Raw genomic sequence first — 15,876 nt, 5'->3', positions numbered from 1 at the left:
TATTATAAATCTGATTAAATCATTATTAACTATATGTAATGTAGTTTATGTAGTTTTAAAAGCAGCATTTAGTTTTCCTCGGAACCCGGTCGCAGACTCCAAAGACCAGGGTTACAAGGTTTGGAAAACTACATGTTATTTTTAAATCATTGGCTAAACTGCATTACATGTAGTTAATGCAGTTTATGTAGAGGGTGTAGTTTATGTAACCTATGTATGTAACTTTAAAATGTCAAAGGTTTGAGGTGAGGTTATAATAAGTTGAAGCTTTAAAACACATAATGTATTTAAGAAACAGGAGAACATGGCTTTAAATAATATTTACATCATATTATCTCTATTACACCTCATACAAAGGAAAATTATTCATTATATCAATACATAGTTTATTAACGTAGTTTTCATGTAGTTAATGAACGGGAAAAAGACGTAGTTTTTGAAGAAAACTACACGTAGTTAATCAGGTAAATTACGTCTTAGTTAACTACTTCCGAACCCTGGTCGCAGACCTAAAGACCGAACCTAGTGATTGTGGAATTTTGTGGAATTTGGATATGTTCGCCGTGGAATATAATTTTGGACCATTGGCAACGCTGTAGTTTAGTTCCTCTAGGGCCGGATCCGATAACATACGGCGTATGGCTGGCACTCCCCACCCCTGCCTACCATCGGGCTACGCGCGCCAGCCGATCCGTCGCCGTCGCATATAATTCTATATCGGTCACAGTCTCGATCCCGGAACAGGTCCTGAGGAACTAGTTCTTTGAGAAACCAGGAACTAGTTCCTTTCATTCCGGGGTCGGAATAGTTCATTGGAACTAGTTCGTTCACGAACTACACACCTCTAGTCGAGATACAACGGAGTGGGGAATGCGCCACGCGAACGTTGCTGTATCGGTCGATGGGCTTGCAACAGCTTAAAAATAACAGTATATAAAATAAGCAGCTTTTTTAACACAGTTGCAACTGTTGCGGGCATAACGCCTGGCTGTCGAGATAACCGGAGTGGGAAAGTAACGCTGCTGCATCGGTCGATTGTCGATGTTGGGCCCGCAACAGGTTGGAGAATAACGTATAGAAAATAAGCAGTTGTTTTAGATACATTGTTTTTTAACCTGTTATGAGCATTACGGGCGGCGCGGCGGTCGAGATAAATGTTGGATAAGCTGAGTTGGAAAATAATAGCTTTTTCGCCAGTGTGGGTCGATCGTGGGTTGGTACGGTGACGTTAGAATTCAATCATTTAATTTTTATTTCATATTTTTCGCGTAAAATGGTTTGAAAATGATTTTATTTTGTTGGATTTCTGGGTATTAATTATGCATGATAAATAAAAATAATTATTAATTCTAAGATCTTTTATAAAATATATTTGATGAAAAATTTGATAATGTTAATATACAATATATTATAAAATCATACACTATCAAATTCTCCATAAAATATATATAATAATTTACATAATTATTTAATCTAACTCAAATTTATTATAACTACCAGAAAATGTGTTCCTGCTTTCTCTGAGACGGCTGTGATGAAATCCATTATTCTGGTCGCAGTAGTCGTAGTATGCGTCTGTAGTTGTGGCATCGCTGAAACCGGCGTCTACATATGTATGTGATGGAGGAACCTTTCTAGGATATCTTTTGCTCCGATGATGATGGTTGTTGTGGGGATGGGATAGTGGAAGCGATGTGACCTATTTTTGTATATATTATTAATTACAGTTAAAATTCATATCTTGTAAGTAATTTTTGAATATATTATTAATTACAGTTATAACTCATATCTTGTAAGTAATACCGTGCTGGCAACTGATACTTTTGGGTCGGTATTTACATGTATGGAAGTAAATCGCATAGGGATCTTATTAAGTCGGAGTGAGAGAAATGCGACGGTGTGCTGTTGCGGCGTTGCCACATTCCTCCGGTATGCTTTTCCCTATCAAGTGAAGTAAAATCACGATCGCAAACCGCCTATTTTTAGACTTTTTTGGAAAAGATAACTAGATAAAATCATTGCATATGTTTCTAAGCATCTGAAATGGAATTATAAGGATGTCGTTAGGGTGCCTATTTTTTTTATAACGAGAAAACGTCAGTAATCCGATAATTTAAAAACTCAACTTTTCAACACATAACACGCGATAACTCAAGAACCACTTTAGATACTGATTTTTTTTTATGTTAAAGTTTGTCGGATCTTTTACAAGATGTTTAAATGAGAAAAAATCGATAGGCTGGTTTTCTTTCCATTCAAAAATTTTAAAAAACCCGTCCATTTACTTTTAGTGCATAGCAGTTTTCAGCAATCGTGTAACTTTCTTATTTGTAAATATTTTCACATACTCTCTGTGACGAAAATATAGCAGAAATATTAAGAAAGTTTTTGAAAAAACTACAATCAATTATTTCTAATGGATTTCAAGTTTTGGAGAATTCTTCAATGGGGAAAATTACAGTGACTCGTTAATAAATAAACAAATAAAGTATTACGAGACGTAATTAAATCGTGAAGCTGAACGCATGATATACACCCTTTCCTAGAATTCCGGAAACCTCGACCAGTCGACCGCGACGAATCTGCTATATCTCCTTCCACGTCTCTTAGCAATGTGCTCGGTTTATTTCATACGTTTGGCAACGTTTTTACTGTTCTCTCTTTGTTCAGTACATTATAAACGCATTGTACCCTTCTTACATACGGAAATCCCGACCCAAAACTAACCTTTGCTAGCCCTTAGTATAGCTAATCTAAGGAAAAAAGAAGATAGCTAACTTACGGGCGAATTTGGGCCATAAAGGGTGTAAAAACGTCAAAAACGGCCAAAATTATCTAATACTGCTATAAGCTCAATAATTTTCTGCTAACGTTTAATTAAGGACCCGTTTACCCGTTTTTATTCAAAATTTCTATGATTATGAAATATAGACTATAGTCTGTCCGTCCAAATTATTTTTACTCAATATACAGCATGGTCGGTTATATACAGGAAGGTTCGGTAGCATATTCTGTAGATAACAACAAGTAAAAAAGTTCTTATAGATATATGACCTAAAATGCTTAGTTCCGGAGATACAGGGTGTAGAAGTTTCATTTTTATTTCGATTTTTTCCAAATAATTTCTGAAGTAACGTCAATATATGGATGAAAATTGGTGTCTGGGAGTTTTTTGACATGAGAAATTTGGTTTTGATATCATTATTACTCCTATTTGTCGAGGGCGCCACCTACATGTGTTTTAACTTTTTTGAAGGGTAATAACTTTTTGTCCGTACCCGTACCTGTATAGAACTACTGAGTGAAAAAAATATATATTTTCGTAATTTTTTAAGTAAAAAATGTTTTTTGGTAAAAATCGTTACGAGCAACCCTTCTCGAGATATTTAGAATGGAAGTGGAATGGAAATAGTCAATACATGTCATTATTGACAAAAAATAAACATGTTGAGTAGATAGTTATTTGACTGAAATGATAAATTTGTGAAATTTTTATTTTTTTAAATTATTCAATTTGGCACAAAATCATTTCAAATTTATGATTTCAATTTAATAAGTATTTAGTCATGTTTAATTTATGTCAATGACAGGTATTGATAATTTCGATTCCAAATATCTCGAGAACCATTACTCGTAGCGATTTTTACCAAGAGACCTTTTTTACGTGAAAAACGTCGTAAGTGTGTATTTTTTACTCAGTAGTTTTATACAGATACGTAGGAAAAGTTATTACCCAGTTAAAAATTATGTAGGTGGCGCCTTCTACAAGTAGGAGTCATATTCACATCAATATCAAATGTTTCATGTCAAAAAACTCCCAGACATCAATTTTCATCCAAATATTGATGTTACTTGAGAAATTATTTGGCAAAAATTGAAATAAAAATGACATTTCTATCTCAGAAACTAAGCATTTTCGGATTACATTTATACGAAGTTTTTTTTATTTATTTTTATCTGTAGAATATGCTGCCGAAGTTTCCGGAATACAGTTTGGACTACCCCGTATAATCTTTTTACCTGGTAAGGATTACTTTCGTTGTGTGATAATCGTCTTTGTAGGGTGGGATATCGACGCGACATCTGAATTTCGTCGTTTTATCATTTCTGGAAACCTGCAACAAATACAAATGGATCAAAAATTATATAAAATAAAGCACTATTAAAATATAATACTCTCTTTATAGCTAACTACAGAGGATAATGTAAATTGAGTATTGAAAAATAGGATATGTATTAAATTGAATTCATTCAAATTTATTAATATGCAAAAGCTTTGTTTTCAATAAAGGTCATTTTGTTTATTCAGTTATTGAACAAGTTTATGCTGAATCAATTCAGCATGCCCAATAATAAAAAAAACTCAATGAAGCAAACAAATGTCGACATGTCATGTGACAACTGTCACGGGTAGTGATGGGCATGTGATGGGTAAATTAAGTCAATGACCAAGACTCTTGGTATTGGTATTGCAGTTAATAAGCAGTCTTGGTCTTGGTCTAGCTGCAAGATTCTTGCAAGTGACACGTGTTTTGCTCCGAGTGTACTGTTGTGTGTTTTGTTTTCATATGTAAAAAGGTACATGTGGGGTGTGACTTTAATTGTAGGAAAAAAAATGATTCTTTGTTATTGGGTATACTAATTCCACATACATAAACCTTTATCAACAACTGAAATAAAATAATCTCCCATTTTGTACTGTTCTTTAAATATATACCTATTTAAATATCATTGAGTGTTGCGTAAGTGTAAAAGTCTTAATTTTCAATATAGCTATAACTCCGTAAACAATTTTAAACTTTGACAGACATATTCGTAATTCTTATATCTTTTTCGATTATTTTTTGCATACTCTTTACATTTACTATATGTTTATAACGCTTCACTGAAGAATCAATATTTAATTATTACTTAATGCAATTTATATACGTTAAGCACTTACGAGGTTGACTAAGTCCTAAATGCAAACATATTAATTGTGCAAAATTAATAGTATACGTTGAAACATTCATTTTATCATTCGATATGAAATATATACTAATAATTCTATAGACAGTGGGTTATAAGTTAATAAGATAGTTTGCATGTTGCTCAATTCTGTAAAATGCTGATGGTACTGAAAATTAAATTGTATAGGAAAACATAAAATGTCGTTTAAAAGCTAATTCACCTTCTTCGGTTGGTAAAGTACGTTTAAAAATGTCAATCATCCTTGTGAATCAATCATATTTGCTGTTAGAGGTATAACGAAACAACCATTATACAAAATACCCGCAAATATATCCTTTTAAAACTGGCAATTACATCATATTTGGTATTGTTATATTCGCTGACCATCATCGTCGGTTTTAACTAAGTGTTAATTAGATGCAATGGCGCATTCTACATACGTTGTTTGGTTTTACAGGAAAGTGTGCATTATGACCTCTAAAATACAATACAGGCCTGACATGTCAAACATATTATATGTACCACGGTTGAATCGAATAAAAGATCCTGGTTATGTTTTGCTATCTAAAGTCAATGGTATTATTAAAAATTCAAACACGTTATATCCTTAATCTCAATTACCTAGAAACATTTGAAACACCATACAATAAAAATATATTATTTCTGGTGTTACCATTTTTTAAAATATGGCAGGTTCTAATGTGTCAGTCTCACTGAAGCAGTATGACTGATTCACTGAGACCGAAGGAATAATGAACGCGATAACACGTTTTCAGCAAAACTGAACAGTATTTTTAATACTTTCAATAAATTTGAATGCTAGTTCTACTTTTGTTCATTTTGATTGAACAGTGAATACAAACTGAAGAGTGAAAACGTATTTTTTCATTCAGTTTTCCATGTTTTGAAGAAATATTGACAGAACAGGCTTTCAAAACTAATTATTTCAATATAGTTTGTGTCTGATCCACGATCTACCACATTTTCGTCGTTTTTGATGTAGAATGTAGAATGAGTCACCTTACAGATCTATGTGTCCCCATTTCTTGAGTTATAACTCATCATACTGTCCCAGGGCTTTGACAAAAGCCCTGGGACAGTATGATGAGTTATCTGGGACAGTTTTACAAAGGGTAGTTCTCCATCTCCGATATCAGTCGTATCAAAGTTTGGCACGAATGGTTGTCAACTCGGCGCAATCAGTAATGAGCTGCTCTGGTGTTTTCTCATTCTTCCCACAGAATCTGAACTCGCCGTTTTTTAGCTTCAATCTACTGAGGTGTTCATTGAGGAGACAGTGTCCTGTTAAAAAACCCGTGACAATCCGAAGATTTTTTTTACTTAAATCAAGGAAAATCTGTGATTTTTTTTGGTCGTAAGTTCTGGGAAACTTCTACGAGTGTCTTAGACCGTTGCAGAATTCCCATTCCGGGTTACGGATGGAGTCTTCCAAGTTCTTGAGTTCCGCTTTTAATTAGTTTCAATTGGAGAGATCGCTCCTTTTCTAGCTAGATCATTGTGGTTGGTTCCGAGTATTTAGTTCTCAGCCCAAATACTCCAATCCCTGTTCCTGCATTGGTTTTGGAAGCATCAGTATACCAAGTTATGGTATGGCCTTTTAACTGCTAAGCACACTTTCTCTCTGAGTACAATTCTTTTTATTATTCAATACTACATTGAGGTGTTTCTCAAAGTTTCTTGGTATGTCATCCATTAGGAGTTGGAAGATTGAGTTTAAATAATATTTCGTTTTTGAGGGTGTTCCAAGTCCCTGAGCTGACAGTTATCCCAGTGCTGTTTCCGTCAGTGATCATTCTAATCAGTATCACAATGGCATAACTACCGATGACAACGTGCAGTGGTGTTAGGTCTAAGCTGACCCCCATTGCTGCTGTTGGGCAGGTTCTCATGGCTCCAGTGATGCCTATAATGTGATGAGGTAATTTTCCAGGTCTCTGCGCCATACAATAATAATGACTTAACATTTGAATTAAAAAAATTAAGTTTGGTAAGTTGAGAGTACTGTATAGATCTCCAAATACTGTTGAGCATTCCAAATGTTATTCTGGGCTTGTCTATTCTGTTTATGATAACTTGCGCCGTAGTTGAGATTATACTACCCAAAAATGTAAAATTATTTACCTCCTCTATAAAGGTGTTGTTCCAATGATAACGGGACTGATATTACTGGTACAGTCTTTCATCGATTTAGTTTTTCTAATATTGATCTTAATACCTGCAATTCCAGCTTCATTTGATAAGTCAAGTAGTTTTGATGCCGCGTTACTATGTAACAGTCCAAATTTAGCTTTAACTAGGTTTAAAAATATATACCAATTTTTCTTACAAGTTAGATCAAACTCTTATTTGTGCTGATAAATAAATTTATTGCATTTAATTTTTATAAACAAATATTCATTACAGCTATATTTCATTATCTTTCTTACTCTCCTTTGCTTAATTTATTTTGCTTTCCATGCCATATCTCAAGTCAGTAATCAATCAGTAATCTAAAATATAATTAAAATTTATTATCTAATGCTAATATAATCAAATTCACCAAAATATTACCTTTAATTTCTGGACTTGTTTATGTTTCTGAATGTTAGCCTATTTGCCGTAATTTCTAGTAGTTCTGCGGTACTGCTTGCCCTTGTATTATCTTAGAAGATTTCCTATCAAGTGTGGATTGTCTCTAAAATATTATTTGATCCTATATTTCATTATAGAGCTCAAAATGAAGTTATTTACCTGCATATTTTTTGAAATTTATCATTTGTTTATTTTCTGCAAATTGTAGGGTTAACAATTATTATTAATAATGTCATTTATATTTGAATTGCTCAGATCAGTTGAGATGCGTGAATTCGGCGCACACACGCTGTTGTCAGGTTGGGCAGTACTTCCTTTAGGTTCTGATGTTTGTATTTTCTGATAATTATTGATTGCATAATCGACATCCTTTCCGTAATATTGTGTATGCATCGTCACCGGCATAAGGTTTGGTATGTTTGTGTTTGAATGGTTATTGGGATTTACTTTTAATTCTAAGTAATGTTTATTTTTGGCAATGTTTCCTAGAATTCTAAGAATATTAAATTGCAACTTTGCAGTATAAGTCAAATTTCTTGGGAGCGGAACTCTATCTGATCGATGTAGGTTTTCCATTTTTCCCTTCAGCTTCAAAGCGGGTGTTTTAGTCAGTGTAATTTGTTGGAATTTTCCTGTTTTACCCGTTTGTTGGGATAATCCCTTTGACTAGAACTATAAGGGATACCTTTGCTGTTTGAGTTGTACCTTACCTTTTAAAAGTATCTCTGAGCCGTTTTATACAGGATTTTAATCTGCTCGTGGCTGGGAAAATACATTTAGGTTTCCTTCTTTGTAATCGTCGATTTTCTTGGGAAGAGGAACTTAAAACCACCACCTATTCCAGTGAATTTTTCTGCTTTCTAGATCCAGCAGACAAGACATCCATCTGTTGAAAAAAAAACTAGATTTTTTTTTTTTTTTTTTTTTTTTTTTTTTTTTTTTTTTTTTTTTTTTTTTTCCCTTTTCTTACTTACCTTTTTTTTTATCTTATATTGATTCAAGGTTCCAGAGTTCAAGGTACATACATACGGTTCAGTTTTCAATTTTTTAATTAAAATTTGGTATATACAACGTCATCAAATTTGGTTCATTTTTTTAAATTTAATATCGTTATACCAGTACTCTATTAATTTATCTTAGTGTTTCATTCATCCCTTAATTTTTTATCTTTCCTATGTTTTTTTTTTTAATAACCAGTCTTGTTAGATTCCAAGAATATCTTGGGGGTTTTCTGGCTTATCTGTGCAAAGCCAGTGGCGCTTAAAACCCACCCCATCTCTTCGGCAGAGCTAGGGCCTATTTGCACGCTCACTCCACAGTTTAATAAGACGTTTTTTTTTTATTTTTTTTTTCGGTTCTCTATAAATTTTTAATTTCATAATTTTTCTTGTCAATTTAATGATTTTAAAATTTAACAATTTAACATTTTTTTTTAAATCAATTTCCTTCAAAGGAAACGCGTGGCAACTATGAAAAAGGAGATAGATGTAATCTACACATCCTCCATCATACTATTTTCAAAAACTAAATACCTCTCTATGTTGCACCTACTGCATATCTACAGGGTTCAGTTTGGTTTGGACGACACGGAGTATTGTAGCTAAACCATTAAATTTTTACAAATTGTAAGTTTTGGATTCGTTGAGGGACTATTAGAGCTACAATTTAAAAATATTTTTACAAGATACAGAGTGTCCCAAATAAATAAAAAAATATCAAAGTTGTATTTTTTAAATGGAACACCTTATCACATTTTTATTACATTTTTAGTTTTTACGATTAAAATAAAGGTGAATTTGATTAAGATTTTACCGCATTTTAATCTTACCGTTTTTGAAATATTTACGTTTTTTTAAATACAATAAGAATTTTAATGCTTCACTCTAGGAGTATTTAAGTTTTTAAAATCATATATTGTACTGAAGTTTTTCTATTCACAAAATTTTGTGTCACAACAATAAAAATTATACTACTCTATACAGGGTGTCTAAAAATTTATTTTAAATAATTACTAGCTTTAAACGGCAATAACTTGTTTAATTTAAATGGAACACCCTGTATGTTTTACGAGAATCAGATGCACAATTTAATTCAATCTATCAAATTGCATTATACCATTTTTTGCCTATCTCCTCAACTTTTCGTAGAAACCTGTATGTACATTTTGTACATTTGTTGCATTAAAAAAATCTAAAATGTCAATATTCCATAGGTATCTGATAAATCAGGATAAAAGGTCTAAATTATATTAAGAGATAGGTAAAAATTGTATAATGCTATTTGATAGACAATTAAATTGTGCATTTGATTCTCGTAAAATATATAGGGTGCTCCATTTAAATTAAACGAGTTATTGCCGTTTAAATCTAGTAATTATTTAAAATAAATTTTTAGACACTCTGTATAAGGTAGTATAATTTTTATTAATGCAACACAATATCTGATCAACAAATAATCTTCAGTAAATATTTATTATTAAAAATTTTGATACCCTCGGAGAAATGAAGCCTTAAAATTTTTACTGCAATTTCACAAAATTGAAAATATTTCAAAAACGGTAAGGGTTAAGTGGGATAAACCTTAATCAAATTTACCTTTATTTCAATCGTAGAATCTGAAATAAAATAATATATAGGGTGTTCCATTTAAAAAAAAATACAACTATATTTTTTATTTATTTGGGCCACTGTATCTTGTAAAAATATTTTTAAATTGCAGCTCTAACAATCCTTCAACGAACCCAAAACTTACAATTTGTAAAAATCTAATCGTTCAGCTCCGTGTCGTATGTGGTGAACAAGCCAGTATAATTGCTACATATATAATTTAGATGGAGATGTGTAATGACTTATAACAGGATCTTATATCAGTAGTAATATCCAATTACAATTAAATTAGATTATAATCACACATGTAATCCTAATTTGTTAATACTTAGATACACACAGTAATAACCAAAATAGCTGAATTATTCGATTCATTCTAATAAACAAATCGGCGAAATTTTTTTTATAGGTACATCATACAATATTATAATATATTTATAATAAACTAATAAACTTCTTGATAGACATTTGAAATTATCTTCAAAATCGATAATATTATACGATCATTTTAGTAGAAACATCCTGTATATTAGAAAAAAATAAATACACTAACACAAAAGTTAACACCTCCTCTCTAAACATTAGCCAATAAACAAGCACAATAAAACAGGTGTAACGAATAGAGGCTATTTAAAATATATATCCACAACAAATAGACGTCGGTTACAAGGTTAGCTAATTAAGAAGTAAAGAAAAAAATAAATCTTCGGTAATTATCTTTTTTAGATACCTCGATCACTTAATGGTACAACGAGTGCTTCTTAGTTCGAGATCACCAGCGCCAAAAACGTACACCTTCCGTCCGAACTAAACAATACGAATTAGTAATCGAGACTTTTTACGATTAGATTTAAGAGCCCTGTTTCTTGTGATGTAATAAAAAAATATTTTTACCGCGTAATCTTTATCAAATACACGATTTAACAATGCTTATCAAAGTGAAACAATTATAGATTTTTAGTTGGAACTGTGTTGTGGTGTGTTATGATTGGTTAGTTGGTGAAAAGAATATTCTATTCTTGTTAATGGTAAGTTTTATATTTTATATTTTACAATTTTTACGATGTAATTTTATGTATTGGCACTTCCCTGATTTGTATATCTAATATAATATTATTTATTAGTACTAAAGCTACTGTAAATGCAGAAGCATCTGTATATTATGTATAAAATAACATAAATATTTTTAATAAATCCGATAGTAAACAAAATCGAGAACACATATAAGATATTAATTCAAATAAAAAAAATTGGCGCCGGGAGGCACGTGTAGCCGTCCATACTAAAATATGTTAGTAAAAAGTTGGTAGGCAGTTCTTTTAGTTTCAAAGTAAAGGAATTTTTCCAATTTTTTTTTATCTCAAAAACTGCGGCTTTGACTGATTTTGATGTTATTACAAATTTTGTTGCAAATATTATTCCTAATCTTAAATTGAAAACCGCGTTTCGCTAGCTACTGTAATTTTGGAATTACGATTTTTTAAAACTTTTAACCCCCTCCCATACCCCCTTACCAACCCCCACCCCCACCAAAAACTAATGGCCAGATTCTCGGGTGTCACAGTATTTTTGTGCCAAATTAGGTTAAAATCGGTTTAGCGATTTTTGAGTTATCGTGTTACAGACAGACGGACAGGCGGACAGACAGACACCATGAAACTATTTTGTATTTAGGTCATTTATGACCCAAATAACTCATTTTGACTGAAATTAAAAAAACTTTTTTTTGCCGATCTTAATAGCCTACCATACCTGTTGGTATGGTCGACTAATAAATAGAAAAGAAATACTCAAACTATTTAGTTTAAAATTCTCTATTTTTTTAAATTCTTTATGGCAGAGAAAAGATATATTAATACATACAAGGTGAGTCTTAAATAAGTGCAAATATTTTTAGAGGTAGTAGGTATATTTCGACCCCAGAAACGCGTCTATGAGTTTTTTTTTTCGCGAAAAAAAGTTTGAAAATTTGGAATTTTTTGAAAAAAAAACTGAAAATTTAATTTTAAGTTAAAAATCATAATATGGCAAGACAGGTAGTAGATTAAATTTACAAGAAAGAAAACCTACAAAAGATACAGTGGTTCTGAAAATTTAACCAAAAAATCAATTTTCAATGTAAAATAACTCTGGATTATTTTGGAGTTATTTGAAAAACGGTAAAGAGAAAATATGTTTCTTTTATCGCGATCTACCAACCCTGAAAATATTTGCACTTACTTAAGACTCACCCTGTATAATACATAAAAGTATCGATTATAACTTGTAATCTGTAAGTACCTATAGGTATGTTATTTATCATGCATGTCAGTTGGAAAAGTTTGGAAATGTGACAAACGTATATTCTTTAGGTTTATTAAGCACATACGTCCATGTACGCATAGTGAGTATGAAGCGGTTCGTTTATGCGATGCGTCGATGCGATTCGTTAGTTCGTTTGGAAATTCGTCCATTCTGTTCGTGATATTTCTTTTGATGGTTCGCCCAAAAAACGGCATTACCGCCGCACATCGCATCGAGTCATGAATTCGATGCACTGACGAACTGCATCGACGAACTGCATCAGCGCATAGTGAGTATGGGCCTTTAAAGTTGGGCGGATTGTCGGTTTTTGGGCGAACAATCAAAGGAATATCATGAACACAATGGATGAATTTCCAAACGAACTAACGAATTGTATCATACGATCATACTCAGTATGCATGCATAGACGCATGGACTCATCAAATCGACGCGACAGCGTAGGGCTTAAGCTGACTATAATAGGTGCAGTTATTATTTAATCAGAATCAATCAATTACAAGACTAGGTTACCTTCAAATGTTTAGTAGACTAACAGATGATTGAATAAATTGTTTGAATAATGTCCAGTGAACTACAGAATTTTCTCGTTTTACGCGGTTTCCCTCGTTTTACATGGTTCACTTATACGCCGTTTTGCTACTTTCATATAAAGAATCCAGGGGAGAAACTTGGTAAGCGCCAATTTCTTCCTTTTAGGGTTTTACAATATTATAGTAGGTCTATAATAGTAGTCTATATAGGTAGGTCTACACTTGACTAATTTCACTTAGTTAGCCATGGAAACAAGTTCAATCGTCGTTGCTCTCAGTAATGTGATACAAGGTGAACGTTACTTACGTTTTTTAGAAAAGTTAAATTTAGATACTCGTGTATCAATAGAGTGGTTTCAACATGACTTTCATTATGACACTCCCCCTCATAATGAAAATGTTAAATTTTATCATAATTATGCAAACTCAGGGATAGGAAGAGGTGGACCAATTGCATGGGGCTCCTCGATCACCTGACCTATCCATTTTAGATTTTTTTAACAAGGTTTACAAAAGAACTTATGAATTAAGAGATGCACTCGAAGAGGCGGTACGGGAGAAGTTTATTAAAGTCGACTGGCCGTTCTGTGGGAAGGAAAAGCTTGTAATTCCGTTTTAAAAAGATGCATTTTATGTACTCAAAACAATGGCGGTTTTTTTTGAACATCTGCTAAAATAACTTAAAGTGTATGTAGTGATATTATTTTTTTTAAGTTTTAGTTTGTGTAATGTAAATTGAAAAGAACCGATTAATAAAATATTAAATATATTCTGTTGTTTTATAAGTTATAAATCATAACATGTAAGAATACAATGCCAACTAAGTGAAATTTGTCAAGAAAGATAAGAATTGGCTATACTTAGTAATTTTTCAAAAAAAAAAACATAGTATAGCTTATATCGCTGGAAAGCTTAAAAAATGACGCTTTTTATGAAGTCATGGCCAACTATGGTTTCCATTTAAAAAAACATATGTTTGTGTCATATGTCAAAAATGACAGGCTTTAGAAAAAATCGGAGAACACAAACTTATTAGGGATGTGATTATCTACAACTTTCATCTGAAAACTTTTTGTCAAAAATAGATTGTAATAGAATTAGGGGCACTTTTTAAAATAGCCGAAATTTGTTTTTCTCGAAATATCTAGTAAGCCATGAACTTTTTCAAAAATCTGAAAGGCGCATATTTATGACCCCACAAAACTGCAATTCTTTCACCATTTAACCGACTCTCTGTCTACAAGTCTCCAGTAGTTTCCGAGATACCCATAGAGAACATCGTAGAAAACTCACCCGTATAGTAGGTCTATAACTGGTCTCTACAAAATGTAAAAACTCTGTAGGACAATATAAGTTGTTGACATCCTATGATATATGCCTAGTAAAAATATAGAATACACGGAAAGAATCTGCTAACCGTCAGTCGTTCAGTGTTCTCCTGTAAAGTTATCATGTTTTTCCCCTGGACCTGGGAGTGATATTATTTCTAAGACTTCATTTCCAGGCCAACTTGACACCGCTTTTTTTCGATTATAGAGTATTTAAGTACACAGTAAAAAGTATTAATTATATATAAAGGTGTATTTACAGAAATATTGCTATTTATAGTACATAATTAACTTTAAAATGAAATCCATTTTTAATCATTAGTTACAACAGGTTTGGAAACATGCTTCTGAATTAATTATATTTATCTTGCCAATTAAAAATACTTAATATAAATAATAGTTTGAAAATCAGGTTGAAATACATTCGAAAAAAGTGTATATCAAGTCTGGAAGTTAAAATAACGTGCGATCCGATTTATTTTTAATGATTATGATGTGCTCTGGAATGCCTTTAACTTTCAGTCGAGATGAAGAAACCATCCTGGCCATTTCATCTGCGTGGTCTGTATTTTAATGCATGCGACAGAGAGAAATATAAATGGCCGGTTGACAGACAGAGAGACAAAATAAAAAGCGACATACAGTGTTGCCGGTTTTTACGTGTGTAGGAAAAATTAAACTATAATTATTATTTAAAAACTTTCATATATATTACTGAAATGAAGATAATCTATCTAAACTAAATATAATCTATTACCAGCTATAGTAAAATGAGTAACTAATTGTGGAAAATATAGTTCCAACCCTAGATGCAACATTTTCCGTAAACGCCTATACTGTGCGGTTGACGCAAAATCCGACAATACCGCATAGAAGAATGTATCAACCCAACTTTTATCTCTTTTTAATACATTTCATTTGTCTTTAAGCTGTCTACATTACTGTCTTACGTTAAAATCCAGACCTAATTTTCAATACATCACTGAAAAATAAATATTAGAAAATAATAATTTTATTCAATTCTAATAAATTGTGTCCTACAATTCTTAAGCGTTGACATTTGCCAACACTCAAGTTTTTTAACACACAATTATATGAACATTTTTCATTTATCAGATTACACTCTTTATATCTCTTAAATAATTGAAATCAAAATCACCTTACAAGAAGTGAAAAAATCACTTATCCTACAAAGCATGATGTTGACATTAGATGGATACTTCAGATTTCTGAAAAATGATATCAAAAAATGGTATAAAACATAATAATCTTTATCTAATTTTAATAATAATATCTAAACTTATATTTTTATATTACATTAATACATTGGAAAGCCTAGTTTATTTTTAAGCTTGGTTTTAAACTGATATCTTTAAAAACGTTATTCAGAATTCTTATCAAAATTTAAAAAAAATCTTTACAGGAGAGTCTATAAAAATTAAATCAATGAGTTTATGTTAACCAAAGTTATTTTTGTACCATTTGATAATGAATATGAACGTAAGTACATACTGATAAAAAAAGCCTTGAAATATTTTTCTACAAGTAAGTTGGAGGCTTCTCGGA

General features: G+C 31.8%; 1 protein-coding gene across 2 annotated transcripts in view; it reads left to right on the top strand.

Moving 5' to 3' along the window:
• The first annotated feature begins 1,722 nt into the window (after positions 1-1,722).
• The window catches only part of LOC115874398 (glycoprotein 3-alpha-L-fucosyltransferase A-like), an 86,731-nt gene continuing 72,577 nt past the window's right edge, over positions 1,723-15,876 (top strand). The window contains exon 1 of one of the 2 annotated variants that reach the window (XM_030889559.1): positions 1,723-1,743. The gene's annotated coding sequence lies outside the window, so the exon portion shown is untranslated. Of the gene's footprint in view, positions 1,744-10,874; positions 11,177-15,876 lie in introns of those variants that run through there. The other variant, XM_030889557.1, reaches the window with a different exon arrangement.

Source organism: Sitophilus oryzae, unplaced genomic scaffold (genome assembly GCF_002938485.1).
Source record: "Sitophilus oryzae breed Bouriz unplaced genomic scaffold, Soryzae_2.0 scaffold_1274_pilon_pilon, whole genome shotgun sequence".
NCBI classification, from domain to species: domain Eukaryota; kingdom Metazoa; phylum Arthropoda; class Insecta; order Coleoptera; family Curculionidae; genus Sitophilus; species Sitophilus oryzae.
This window is presented reverse-complemented; position numbering and strand designations above follow the sequence as displayed.